This window comes from Coregonus clupeaformis, unplaced genomic scaffold (genome assembly GCF_020615455.1).
Source record: "Coregonus clupeaformis isolate EN_2021a unplaced genomic scaffold, ASM2061545v1 scaf0202, whole genome shotgun sequence".
Lineage (NCBI taxonomy): Eukaryota > Metazoa > Chordata > Actinopteri > Salmoniformes > Salmonidae > Coregonus > Coregonus clupeaformis.
The window spans coordinates 241,637-256,001 of NW_025533657.1; the positions used below are offsets into that span (position 1 = coordinate 241,637).

Sequence of the window (14,365 nt, forward strand, 5' to 3'; positions counted from 1 at the left end):
GAGGTCCTGGATAGCAGGAAGCTTGGCCCCAGTGATGTACTGGGCCGTACGCACTACCTTTGTGGTGCCTTGCGGTCGGAGGCCGAGCAGTTGCCATACCAGGCAGTGATGCAACCAGTCAGGATGCTCTCAATGGTGCAGTTGTAGAACCTTTTGAGGATCTGAGGACCCATGCCAAATCTTTTCAGTCTCCTTAGGGGGAATAGCTTTTGTCGTGCCCTCTTCACGACTGTCCTGGTGTGCTTGGACCATGTTAGTTTGTTGGTGATGTGGACACCAAGGAACTTGAAGCTCTCAACCTTCTCCACTACAGCCCAGTCGATGAGAATGGGGGCGTGCTCGGTCCTCTTCTTTTTCCTGTAGTCCACAATCATCTCAAGTACTCAGCATATGTGGGAAAATAACACATATGGAATCATGTAGTAACCCAAAAAGTGTTAAACAAACCAAAATATATTTGAGATTCTTCAAATAGCCACCCTTTGCCTTGATGACAGATTTGCACACTCTTGGCATTCTCTCAACCAGCTTCACCTGGAATGCTTTTCCAACCGTCTTGAAGGAGTTCCCACATGCTTAGCACTTGTTGGCTGCTTTTCCTTCACTCTGCGGTCCGACTCATCCCAAACTGTCTCAATTGGGTTGAGGTCGGGGATTGTGGAGGCCAGGTCATCTGATGCAGAACTCCATCACTGTCCTTGTTGGTAAAATAGCCCTTACACAGCCTGGAGGTGTGTTGGGTCATTGTCCTGTTGAAAAACAAATGATAGTCCCGCTCGCAAACCAGATGGGATGGCGTATTGCTGCAGAATGATGTGGTAGCCATGCTGGTTAAGTGTGCCTTGAATTCTAAATAAATCACAGACAGTGTCACCAGCAAAGCACCCCGACACCATAACACCACCACCTCCATGTTTCTACGGTGGGAACTACACATGCGGAGATCATCCGTTCACCCACACCGCGTCTCACAAAGACACAGCGGTTGGAACCTAAAATCTCCAATTTGGACTCCAGACCAAAGGACAAATTTCCACTGCTCTAATGCCCATTGCTCGTGTTTCTTGGCCCAAGCAGGTCTCTTCTTCTTATTGGTGTCCTTTAGTAGTGGTTTCTTTTGCAGCAATTTGACCATGAAGGCCTGATTCACAGTCCCCCTCTGAACAGTTGATGTTAAGATGTGTCTGTGACTTGAACTCTGTGAAGCATTTATTTGGGCTACATTTTTTTGAGGCTGGTAACTAATGAACTTATCCTCTGCAGCAGAGGTAACTCTGGGTCTTCCATTCCTGTGGCGGTCCTCATGAGAACCAGTTTCATCATAGTGCTTGATGGTTTTTGTGACTGCACTTGAAGAAACTTTCAAAGTTCTTGAAATGTTCTGTATTGACTGACCTTCATGCCTTAAAGTAATGATGGACTGTAGTTTCTCTTTGCTTATTTGAGCTGTTCTTGCCATAATATGGACTTGGTCTTTTACCAAATAGGGCTATCTTCTGTATACCACCCTACCTTGTCACAACACAGCTGATTGGCTCAAACGCATTAAGAAGGAAAGACATTCCACAAATTAACTTTTAACAAGGCACACCTGTTAATTGAAATGCATTCCAGGTGACTACCTCATGAAGCTGGTTGAGAGAATGCCAATAGTGTGCAAAGCTGTCATCAAGGCAAAGGGGTGGCTATTTGAAGAATCTCAAATATAAAATATATTTTGTTTTGTTTAACCCTTTTTTGGTTACTACATGATTCCATATGTGTTCTTTCATAGTTTTGATGTCTTCACTATTATTCTACAATGTAAAAAATAGTTTAAAAAAGAATGATCCTTGAATGAGTAGGTGTGTCCAAACTTTTGACTGGTAGTGTATGTAATTAAGTCCTCACTCTAAAAATAATTTGCCCATGACATTGAGGGGTCACTCAATATCCATTAATCTCGTATTTTAGGAAAGTAGAATTTTGATCATATTCCAACGATAATGTGCTTGCACAGATAATACTATTCTATGGTATTTCATATCTTATTGAATTGTCTAAAAAGTGTGTGATGTAATCTTGTCTTTCAGGAGGAGTTTGGCTACAATGCTGACACTCAAAAACTCTTGTCCAAAAATGGGGGAGACCCTAATGGGGTCGAATCAACTTTTTCATCGCCAGCGTGAACACACTGGTGGACAAAACAATTGAGGACACTATGATTAACATCAAACAGTATGAAACTGCCAGGTAATGAGAATATCAGTTTAAATTAGTTTACTGTTACTTGTTGACTGACTTACATCCTCTTATTGAACATTTTGAGGGCATATGTTTTTCCTAGTCATTTTCTGAAATTGACTCAGTTTAGGAAATTGCCATGTCCAGTTTTTTGTTTGTATTTATTATGGATCCCCATTAGCAGCACCTACACTTCCTGGGGTCCAGCAAAATTAAGGCAGTTTATACAATTTTAAAAACATTACAATACTTTCACAGATTTCACAACACACTGTGTGCCCTCAGGCCCCTACTCCACCACTACCACATATCCACAGTACAAAATGTGTATAGTGCATATGTAATCGTGTGTGTGTGTATGCATGTGTCTGTGCCTATGTTTGTGTTGCTTCACAGTCCCCACTTTTTCATAAGGTGTATTTTTGTCTTTTTAAAATCTAATTTTACTGCTTGCATCAGTTACTTGATGTGGAATAGAGTTCCATGTAGTCATGGCTCTATGTAGTACTGTGCGCCTCCCATAGTCTGTTCTGGACTTGGGGACTGTGAAGAAACCTCTGGTGGCATGTCTTGTGGGGTATGCATGGGTGTCCGAGCTGTGTGCCAGTAGTTCAAACAGACAGCTTGGTGCATTCAACATGTCAATACCTCTCACAAGTAGTGATGAAGTCAGTCTCGCCTCCACTTTGAGCCAGGAGAGATTGACATGCATATTATTAATGTTAGCCCTCTGTGTACATCCAAGGGCCAGCCGTGCTACACCGGTTCTGAGCCAATTGCAATTTTCCTATGTCCCTTTTTGTGGCACCTGAACACACGACTGAACAGTAGTCCAGGTGCGACAAAACTAGGGCCTGTAGGACCTGCCTTGTTGATAGTGCTGTTTAGAAGGTAGAGCAGCTCTTTATTATGGACAGACTTCTCCCAATCTTAGCTACTCTTGTATCAATATGTTTTGACCATGACAGTTTACAATCCAACTTTCTCAATTTCCACATTATTTATTACAAGATTTAGTTGACGTTTGGGGAGGTATCATCAACGTTTTGTAGGATTTTGTTTGACTGTTTGTCGTGTTACTATCCCTAACTTGGTCCCAGATCTGTTTGTGCTGTATAACCAACTCCTCTGGTCATTGTCTGGCAAGACGATGACCATAGGAGTTGGGCAGACTGCTGTAGTACCTGAAGTATGTAAGTTAAAATAATTGTATGTAGTTGACCTCCGTCTGCTCTTTGACGCCACTGTAGGTTGAATATGACGCGTACCGCACAGACCTGGAGGAATTGAACCTGGGCCCGCGGGATGCCACCACGCTTCCCAAGATAGAACACTCCCAGCAGCAGTTCCAGATCCACCGCGAGAAGTACGAGAAGATGCGCAACGATGTCTCCGTCAAGCTCAAATTCCTGGAAGAGAACAAGGTACTTCAGAAGCTAGTTTTAGCTGCCATGTCAGGAGTAGGCTTAGTCTTTTTTTTTGCGTCAAGGGCTAGTACAGAATACATGTGACCAGATTTTGCGTCTTTACTAGGATGTAATTGACTTGTAGGGCTTGTAGGGCTGGGCGATATGGCCTTTTTTTACTTATGCGCGATTTTTAAATAAGCATTGTTGTACGATTAAAGGTCAAATACACTGGATTTCAAACAGTCAGCAATAATCTAATGAATTCAGGGCTTGTGAAGTTATACCTAGGATAAATATAAGACTTCCACAACCATAAGACCCACTAATAATGTAAGGATTTTATCAAAATAGTTTAACCTGCTTTTCTTTGTTGCTATAATCACTGACTAAACAGCTGGTAGAGCAGACTGACTAAAATGCTGCCAATGGTACGCCAATGCCCCGCGCGACAAACTGAATCAATGGGCATTCCAGAATCAATGGGCATTGATACTCTCGTTTTAGTAGTGTCTGCTCTGCACACAATTTGAGTAGTTGAGACATGAAAAGGATATCGTTAGAAAAGTTAACTTCTCCTCTGTTATAGTAAAACAATGTCTCAATGTGTTTTGGTGTCCATATGACCAATTCTGTTGGACCAAACCTCAAATGCAAATAGCAAGTTGAAACTGCGTGTCAGAGAGGAAGAAGTAATCTCTCAACTTTGTTGGTGTGAGAGGCAGGGGGCGGGGCTTGGTGTGTGTGTGTGTGTAAACCATAGAGGAAGAGGCGAAGCAAGAGGTTTCACTCTTGCTAAAATCGGTCAAAAATAAGGCCAATGTGTTTCTATGGGCTCTGGTGCACAGAGGAGCGAAAGAGACGAGGCCAAAAATACAACACGAGAACAAGTAGACATAAACGCTCATAAAAACAAAAAAGAACAAAACCTTGATTCTTCCAATACAGGCATTTGGAATATCGCGCAAAAACATAATTTCAAATTAATTAGATATATCGCCCAGCCCTATTGTCTTGGAACCTTTGCTGCCAACTAGGGTAACCGGGATCCCGGGACTGTCCCGGGAACACTTCACAAAAAATGTAATGGCAAGACCCGGGAAATTACAACATCTTTCCCCAATGTCAAACGAATGCAATTCCACAAAATACACAACATGCGCAGCAGCAGATTAGCAAAAAATTAAATAGCACATTATCCAAACAGGTTGTCGCATGGAAGCCTTCTTTAGCCTAGCGTATTTACTTCACACAAAGTCGCCATGAATTCAAAGCACGCATAATTGACACTGCCGGACTACAGACAGTCACAAATTGTATAGGTATATGCACAGTTCACTACATAGGCATCTCTGTCACAGACAATGAAGTCTGTTAACAATTCAGAGAGGCATGAGGGAAAATTCTATCTTCTCCTATTCTAGAGCCTAGGCTATTTTCCTATCCAGTCCCAACCCCCACTGAAACCCAAAATCCTGACTCCTGTCTCACATGAAAATTCTTAACTTTATTCTGTAATTCATGGGTTGCATTATTAAAGCACGTCTCTCGCTTATGCATGTCAAAATACCGCTATAACATTTCCCCCGCTTCTCTGCGCTGTCTCGTACTTGCTGCCTATATGAGAGCTTCGGTAGAGAATGTGTGATCAGCAAACAGTATGTGAGTAGATATGGACATTTTTTAAACAGAGTTGGTCCCTGTTAAGATGCCTTGATATTGAAACAATTTCCACTCTTCATCTCCCCGTTATTCATGAGCTGATCTGCTATCTGTATAATCAACTCGATTTTGCCAAATGAGATATTCTGTCATTCGTTGAAGGTAGTTATCTAGCAAGCTTAGCGGCTTTGGTCATTTTATTTTTGTTTGACTGCCGTTACAAAGTTTGTATGATTCGATAACGCTGTACTCGGGGTGCGTCCCTGAGCGCGTTCTGTGTCGAGATAGTGGCGCAGCCAAGCCGACAAAGTGACGCAGCGCCCCTCTGTTTGGGGAGAACACTGGCATAGTGACCATATCTTGGTTTTAAATGCTTTAAGTGGGCACTTAAGATATTTGCGGTATTTCCTGTGATTCTTGGGATAAATATGAATTATTCCCACTATTGAAACTTGGTAGATTTTCAGGAAAATAATCATCATTACATCATGTAACATAGTAAATGTAAATCCTGGACACTCAAATTACTATTATGTTACATTTGGTATGGTTAAAAAAGACTGATGGTTACTTAAGCAAAAACGAACATAGAGTGGTTGGACGGGTGGGCGTATAAAGCGAATGTCTAGCAACCCAAAGGTTACGAGTTCAAATATCATCACGGACGACTTTAGCATATTGGCTAATGAGCAACTTTTCTAAATGTTTAACATATAGTACGTTTAGAAAATTCTTAACATATAGGAAATGGGTGGTAGACATCCACAAATTAGTACATACCATACTAAACATAACATATCATATTAAATGGAGTGTCCCGGAATTACCTACAGAATAATATGAAATGCTCTGAGACCAGGTTGGCCAAATATAAAACTGACCAGTGTTGCTGTTTGAAAAGTCTGCTGGGATATTTGCTAAAGCAAAACAAACTGGTCCATTACACAGTTCTTCAACAGGCATTAAATGCGAGTATGTGTTTGTTTACTCTGGTGTGAGTGCTCATGTCCTCCTCCTGTTCTTCCTCCTCTTTCTCCTCCCCCTCTCCCAGGTGAAAGTGTTGCACAACCAGTTGATCCTCTTCCACAATGCAATCGCGGCGTACTATGCGAAACCAGCAGCAGCTGGATCAGACGCTCAAGGAGTTCCACATCAAGTTGAAAATGCCCGGTGGCGACACGCCATCTTGGCTGGAGGAGCACTAATCAACCGACCCACCCCTCCCCAAAAAATCCACAGTGGTTTGGTCTGGAGAGACTCCAGAATGATCATGAAACAACAGGAAACGCTCTCCTCTCCCTCTCTGCCTCTGTTCCCTGCACTCTTCTTCAGGATTGTAAAACTTTTTAGGCAAAGCGAAACTAAGACGAATAAATAATAAAAAAACAAAGAAATATTTATCAATCTCTTGGTCGATAAACTGTCAGTTCTGTTTTCTACTATGCTCTTGTTCTTCCTGTACAAGGAAATCCATTGACCTCTGTTTCTCTCGTTCTCTGCTTTTTACTTGGAACTGCTGCAATTCTTTTCGAATCATGGGAAATTCACTTTTTAGGGTTGATTTGACAAATCTAGTGAGAAGCACGGAGATGTTAAATACATTTTGGAAAGTGTAAAAGGCCTTTTACTCCAGCTTATGAATGTTGCATCTCGACACCTCAGAGACGTTTTGGGACAAAATGGCGTTGTGTTCTTGGCTACATCCAGTTGGTTAACTTATCTCCACTTTTTGTAAAAGTCTGGCCACCCATTGATGAAGTAACACTAATGATAGGCATCATTACATTTACAAGATGCATCATAAGCTTGACGTTACACCTGTTATACCCAGTGTAAGACTGTAGGAAATGGATTACACGCCTTCTTGGAATTCTATACGGTAGATTAGATGGTTGGTTTTCAGTCATTGCATTATACTTTAATGAATAGCACCGCTGACCATTTATAACAAGCATCAATGTCATGTTTATGGTGCTATTATGTTGCAATAATGGTGTGCAAGTAGTGTTAACCATTTGTGTTTGTCTTCAATCATGGGTATATGATTAATTATTTAATTGAAAATGTGTAATTCTAGAGAAATTGAAGGACCAGCCTTACCACATGAATTTGATGTGCCTTGTTTTATGTCTGTACAACTCTCTCGCTCAGTCTGGTGTTTCAACTAAACACAAACCCCCTCACACTGCCAGCTTCAGGATCACATATGGTAGATGGATAGATAAAGAATGGACCAAACATACCTACATCACATACACTCCATACCAACATAAACCCCCTCAATTATCCTATTTCACTATTACCTCACCATGTGAATAGAATCGTTTTTGCTGCATTTGAGAAGGGGGGTAAATACGAGTCAACAGCTAGCGATTTAGCTGCTAATTAGCGAGTGAGACAGTATCTGCTTTAAAACTATCCTATAAGCTATGCGAGAATGTAAATGTTTGCATTTTAGAATCAGAGCAACAAAAGTTCAGTCTTGGAATTGTACAACGACAATCTCTATGCTAGATAACGGCACAAACAGCACATTGTTTACAATGTGACATTATTTACATTACATTATAGTGAAATAGGGTGATTCCCTTGACTTTCCAATTGCAGTCACTTTTTTAAAAAGTTTTCTTCCTCCTCTCAAATATATTATACCACAAATGTATGTACTATGAGACTAATGACAAAACCCTTGTAAGAACTTTGTATTTGAGATTAAACCTAAATTAAGTGGACTTGAAAAACTTTGTACATAGGAAAGACCAGCATCCTCTGCCTGAGCTGCTAACCTTTTGAATAGTTATTTTCTGAATATTATAGTTATTTCCTTCGAGAAGGCCAACTGGTATTCTATCCAGCTGTCTTTTCCTAACGGACAAAATATGGCATGGGATGTCATAATAACGTCATTCTGGTTGTAAACTGTTTTCTGGTTGTTGAAATGTCAGATAACCAGATGACAACCAGGTGAAGACATCTTTTTCATGACGCCATATTTTGGTTATCTGGTAAAAATGACATCTAATCACCTTTCCTTTAGAACTAGACCATAATGTTCACAAAAGACGTCTTAATGATGTTATTGCAACCACTTTTGCCCAATGGGGTTCCTCTGTCTTCTATATGTACCTACAGTACCGTTCCTGCTGTACATCAGCTTGTATGTGTTGTACATCAATCTGTTGTTCAATGACATGATGTAAGCATAGATAAATATATATATTTGTAATTTCCTCTTTTACCTTAGATATAGGGTATATGAATGAAGCGATGGGGCATTTTTCTCATGCTGATTAACAGATGTTGAGACCAAAAACAGGTTTCTGAATGTTGTGTAACATCTTTTGGGGAAAAATTAAATGTTTTCTTCATAAATGGCTCCTTTGGTGTTTTGTTTTCCAATAATTGAGTGTGAGCATTTTACATTTTCACAATGTCATTGCATTTGGTGCCTTTGTTGTATGATTTGTGTGTGTATACATTTAGCTGATTTAGCCTCACTGAGTGGGATATTTTTGCTTTTTTGGAGCAGTTCCAGTGCATCATCTCCTTTGAGTTGAAGCTTTTCCAAGTGGAAAGCGTTTATTTTATAATTACCTACCTGCAACACCCCAAAAGTCTTAAGCGTCACAGGATCTAGCTGATTTGTTAAAAACCAGAATGGATGTGAAGTTTAACGTCTGTCTTCTCAAAGCCATTACAAATGTAAAAGCATGTGCTTGTGGATGTCAAGGTGACGTGTATGCGGGAAACGAAGTCAAAGCGCAGGACACCGAACTACTGGCAGAACGTACTTTACTCAACACAGTAAAGAAAGTACAAAACAAAACTCCAAACAGGGGAGGAACAATAAACGCATACAACCAGCACTGCCGACCTAACGGAAAACAATCACACACAATAACATTTTTTGTCATTTAGCGACACTCTTATCCAGAGCGACTTACAGTTAGTGAACACATTTTTTATATACTGGCCCCCCATGGAATCGAACCCACAACCCTGGCGTTGCAAACGCCATGCTCTATCAATTGAGCTACATCCCTGCCGGCCATTCCTCCCCTACCCTGGGCCAATTGTGCGCGCCCCATGGGTCTACTGGTCGAGCCGGCTGCGACTGGATTGAACCAGGATCTCTAGTGGCACAGTTTGCACTGCGATGCAGTGCCTTAGACCACTGCGCCACTCAGGAGTACAATAACCAATGAGAGACAGGGGGTTATAAAGGGAATACAATATAACATAATGTGAAACAGTTGAAAACAATCAGGACAAACTAGACAAACACCGAAACATAGATCGGTGGCAGCTAGTACTCCGGGGATGACGTAAAGTCGAAGCCTGCCCGAGCAAGGAGGAGGGGCAGCCTCGGCTGATTCCGTGACAGTGGAACTGATTTGTCAGTGCTTAATAAATTGCTGTTCGCTCTGCAATTTGTCAGAAATTCAACTTTGCTGGCTCCTGGTCAGTTTTCAAATATTTCATTCCTCAGATTCTATTGTTTGTCATATTTATGATTGTACAATTCAAAGCCTAACAGTTTTAAACAGTCAATTTGTGGTCATCAGACACAACAGTGTAAGTGCTCACTCACAGCATCTATTATTCATAAGCATAGACTCTTTGTGTCTGTATGGTATCATATGTTCTTATGTTTGCCTGGATGATATGTTACTGTAATATAGAATGATCTGTACTGTAATATATAATGATCTGTTCTGTATACACGTTTGGCATGTAAAACACCTGCATAAAGTAATGTGTGCCTCGAGGTGTGACACATAAAACTTAAGTATATCCTAGCTCATCCCAGGCCTAAACACACTAACAACAACAGTAACCATAAAATCCAGGCAGCATAAAACAACCCTTGACACCAACAACACATCTGTCACCACAGTGAGGGTGCCATGGTGACAAAGTGGCGCCCCCACCCCTTCCCTCTCTGTCACCCCAGATCACACTCACAGCCCTCCCTTGAGAGACTGGTGAATTCTGGAAGGGCTCTATGTTGTGTATGTGCCCCACTCCTCCCACCACACTTGAATGGGAAGTAAAAGAAGCTTGTGGAAACTGATTGGATTAGCCAATTACACAACAGCCACCGCATCATCAGCTAGCCTAGCCAGGCGCATTAGTGAATTAGCATAGAGCCCAGTACCGCATTGGCATGATGGCTAGGCTAAGTATCCCCAAGTCTTTATGGGGGGATTTATGTGATCGGTGGCTCAAATTAGGATTTTGCATTAATATAATCATGAGTCTGAGGTGGGCAGTATGGAGAGGAACCTGAAGGTATAGGCCCTGAGAGAGATACCTGCTTCTGCTTGAGAGGGTGTGGCTGTCACTGTCACTTATGTCCAGGCGGTTGACTCTGAGCATATGGTTTAGCACACACACACACACACTTCAGGGAAAGGATCTTAAACTTGTTATATCGACATTACATGTGTGTGTATGTGTTCACATTTTGTGCCGCTATAAAACATGGGTCCAAGGCCCATTTAGCAGAGGGTCTCACTTTAGCAATTACACAGCACACTTACAATATGTCTGCCTCCCAGAGGATGTCAATGGAAATTGATTGATATTTGTACTAAAACTAACACCACCAGCAGCTGATGTGTATCTAGTGTTTTTGGTCATTTTTATTTGTTATGTTTGCTAAATCTAGATTTAAAAAACTGAGCCCTGAGTAAAGGTGAAATTGAGAAAATGTATAAGCCTACTGTATAACAGTTTAGTTTCATTGTTATTATATGACATTTCTGGCGGGTTTCCAGATACAGATCAAGCCTAGTCAAGGACTAAAAGCACTTTCAATGGGATTCTCCATTGAGTAAGGTTTCTAGTCCAAGTCTGAGCTAACCAGTGTATGGGAAACCGGCCTTAGTGCCATGCTATGACACCCCTGACAAAGCACAGCTGGATAGCAACCTCTCTATGTCAGTACAGTCATCATAATGCAAACTGCTACTACATCTGTCAAGACAATTGTCATGACAGATGTAGTAGCAGTTTTCATTATGATGACTGTACTGTAGTAACAGTTTGCATTATGATAGCTGTACTGACATAGCACACTGCCCACCAATGAAAAGTCTTAACACCATGTCCCTGTCATAGTGACACTGTCAAATAGAGTTTAACCACAAAAAACATAAATCAGTGAGGTTTTTGATGATTTATGTACCAAGTATACTTGTTGCAAATCACATCATCAACAGGTGCCCAATTTCTAATGGTAATTGAATTAAGAAATCTGCCACAGGTACACTTTTCATCAACTAATGCCTATATCAATGTCATCCAGTTCTCTCAGGACAATTCAAGTTTATGCATCTGCTCCGCTTTGCATAATTGTTCCAAATCTCTAGTTGAGTAAAATTATTATATGCTCATCCTCAGACTAGTTGAGCCGCCACCTCAGCAAGAGACATATGGCTTCGAGGGAAGAGGGAGGAGAAAGTGGATGTATTTCATTTAGAAATGGGGCCTTGCATGGAAGGACTGAGGACTAATTCATGTGTTTATTAATTAATCCCCTTGACTGTAGGTTTTCATTTATTTATCAACCTCTGTCTAGGCTATGAGACTTGGATAATTGTCTGTCACTGCGGAAAAAATTGAATAGCCATATGATTTCAAATATGGCGGATATGAAGATTTGAGCCAGTTTGCTAAGGCAGGAAAATAATCCTGACAACAGGAAATGTGAATTATTATGTGGATTATAATTCATGGACATTTTGTAAGTGTTGATACATTTTCATAAGGAAAATCAAGTCTGAAATTGCCGCTTCTTATACTGTAGTAGCAGTTAATTTGATCAGAGATGGTTACAGTATAAGCAGAAAGCTTATTATCGCATCAATAATTCATAATGCATTTAGGGCTTTAAAACTATGGGCTGGTCAGTGCCATTAGATATGGGATCAGTAGCGTTGCATGGCATTCATCTTGAAGTAGCAAATAAGTGTAAATGTTGTTCACAATTGCATAGCAGCTCCTTTGCAACAAAGGCTGGCACTTTAATACAACATATAGGGCTGGTTTCCCAGACACAGATTAAGTCCTGGACTATTAAACTCTCTAATTGCTTTTAAATCCTGGACTAGGCTTAATCTGTGTCTGGAAACCGGTCCATACAGTATAACAACCTATTACCTACCTTCATTTCAGTTTTAATCTATTTTCTTCACACACACTCTCTCTCTCTCTCTATTATTGGATGTAAGATGTATGGTGTAGCCTACCTTTTGCCTGTAAACTTCAAATTGGGGGTCCAGCCTTCTAGGTGGGTTACCCTTAGGGACCAAACAGGGGTATAGTGGCAGCCCACAGTCATAAAAAAAATAACTGGACATACAGTAGGGGGAGATAGTGTTAATCTTCGGTCAAAGGTGAGGGGTCTAATGGGAATTTCAAGGTGAACAAAAAGGAGAGCAGTCAAAACAATCAAAATCATCTCAGTTTATTTACGTTTCAACAGGGAGACACCCAGCACAGAAGCAGAGAAAATGTCTAACTCGGCCTCGCAAAGAGAAGGCTCTATATCCTAATTACACAGCACCAAATGTTCTGTAAACAACAGCCTGGGAGGCTTGTAGGAAGTCAAAACAACTTTGTCAGCTGCTACAGAATCACATAGTGTTTCACAAAATACAACAAAAATCAGTGTCCTTGGAATTCCAGTCTGACGTCAATCACTATCAGCAGATACACTATGAGTTTAATCCATAACATACAGCATCGAGTCCATCAACCCACACCTTGCACAACCAGAAAACTGGAAATCATGTGTAATATAGAAAGGAAAACATATAAATATGCTAAGCATTGTGTTATTCACTCTAAACCGAATAAGAACTTTATTCATCTGAAATATTCCCCATTACAAGGGGTCAGGGTCAGAATTTAACGATTAATAGTTATATAAATGTTCTACTCCTGACCTTAAATGCTACCAAGCAACTGTCACCTTTCTGTATTATTCTCTACCATCTTACTCACCATTCTCTTCGGTCCTCACTCTTCTCTCCATCTCCAGGCACTCTCTTCATCTTCGTGGCCTCCACCAAAATAGTCACCTTCAAAGACATCAGTAGCTAGCCTATAATATGTTTCCCCCACAGGTGGTGATTTTATACTTCTTCAAGAAATGCTGACTAATACTATTGTAGAGGCCTCTTTGCAAACTGCATATACGTAGTTTGCAAAACGCAAAGCGTATAGCTAACAAATATAGTGTCGAAATGTTGACATTCAACATAGGCTTATTACATTGTAATAAGACATCAATAACCTCAACAAGACGCGTTGCACCAAATTGTCATAACATTTGTCACCGGCTGTGTATGTCGCGCGCCTCAGCGCAGGATATGGGTGGACACACCGCGTTCACCTGCCCCAATCAGGTTTGAGATTGCGCACGCGATCGCTTTGCTGCCTCCCGGCTGCTGCTGCTGTTGCCTCTGCCGCCCTTCAATAGATTCTCGTCCTCAAAGCAGCCGCAACGAACAGAGGACTCCGTCGCTGCTCTAACAACCAAATAAAAACAAGATACACCTTTTCTTTATCTGAAAAGTACGCCTACTAACTAAAACGTTTCCCGTGCGGATTACCTGGTATGTATTTTACCCTCCTATCTCTCTCGGTAAGTGATTAATCAGTCGATTATTTGCTCATTTAGAGTCTGCAATTAAGTAGCTAACTCATTGCAACTGTGAAGATGTGTGAAATGACATCATGCAAGTCAATGCTTCTAAACAGTTATTCTTATATAAAGTTTATTCGCTCTTTGTATGGATGTCTGTGCATAAGGTTGTATTAACCTTCATGTATTTGCCAGCCTAAATTCCTTCCTTCGTTTTTAGGGTTGTTTTACAACATGTTGTAGCCTACTATGTGAATGGTACAGGATAGGCCATTCAATCCAACAATTATTCCTAATTCTATGGATAGGACAATGTCACAGGATAGAGATATTGTAGCTTAGTATCTTTGATAACAATGCACATTTCATGTCATGTGTGAGCATACCATATTGTATGTTAATCTATTCTGGCTTTACAAAT

The 14,365-nt window shown here is 40.8% G+C and overlaps 1 pseudogene; it reads left to right on the plus strand.

Moving 5' to 3' along the window:
• The window catches only part of LOC123484127, a 40,430-nt pseudogene extending 33,739 nt beyond the window's left edge, over window positions 1-6,691 (plus strand).
• The last annotated feature ends 7,674 nt before the right edge of the window (window positions 6,692-14,365 follow it).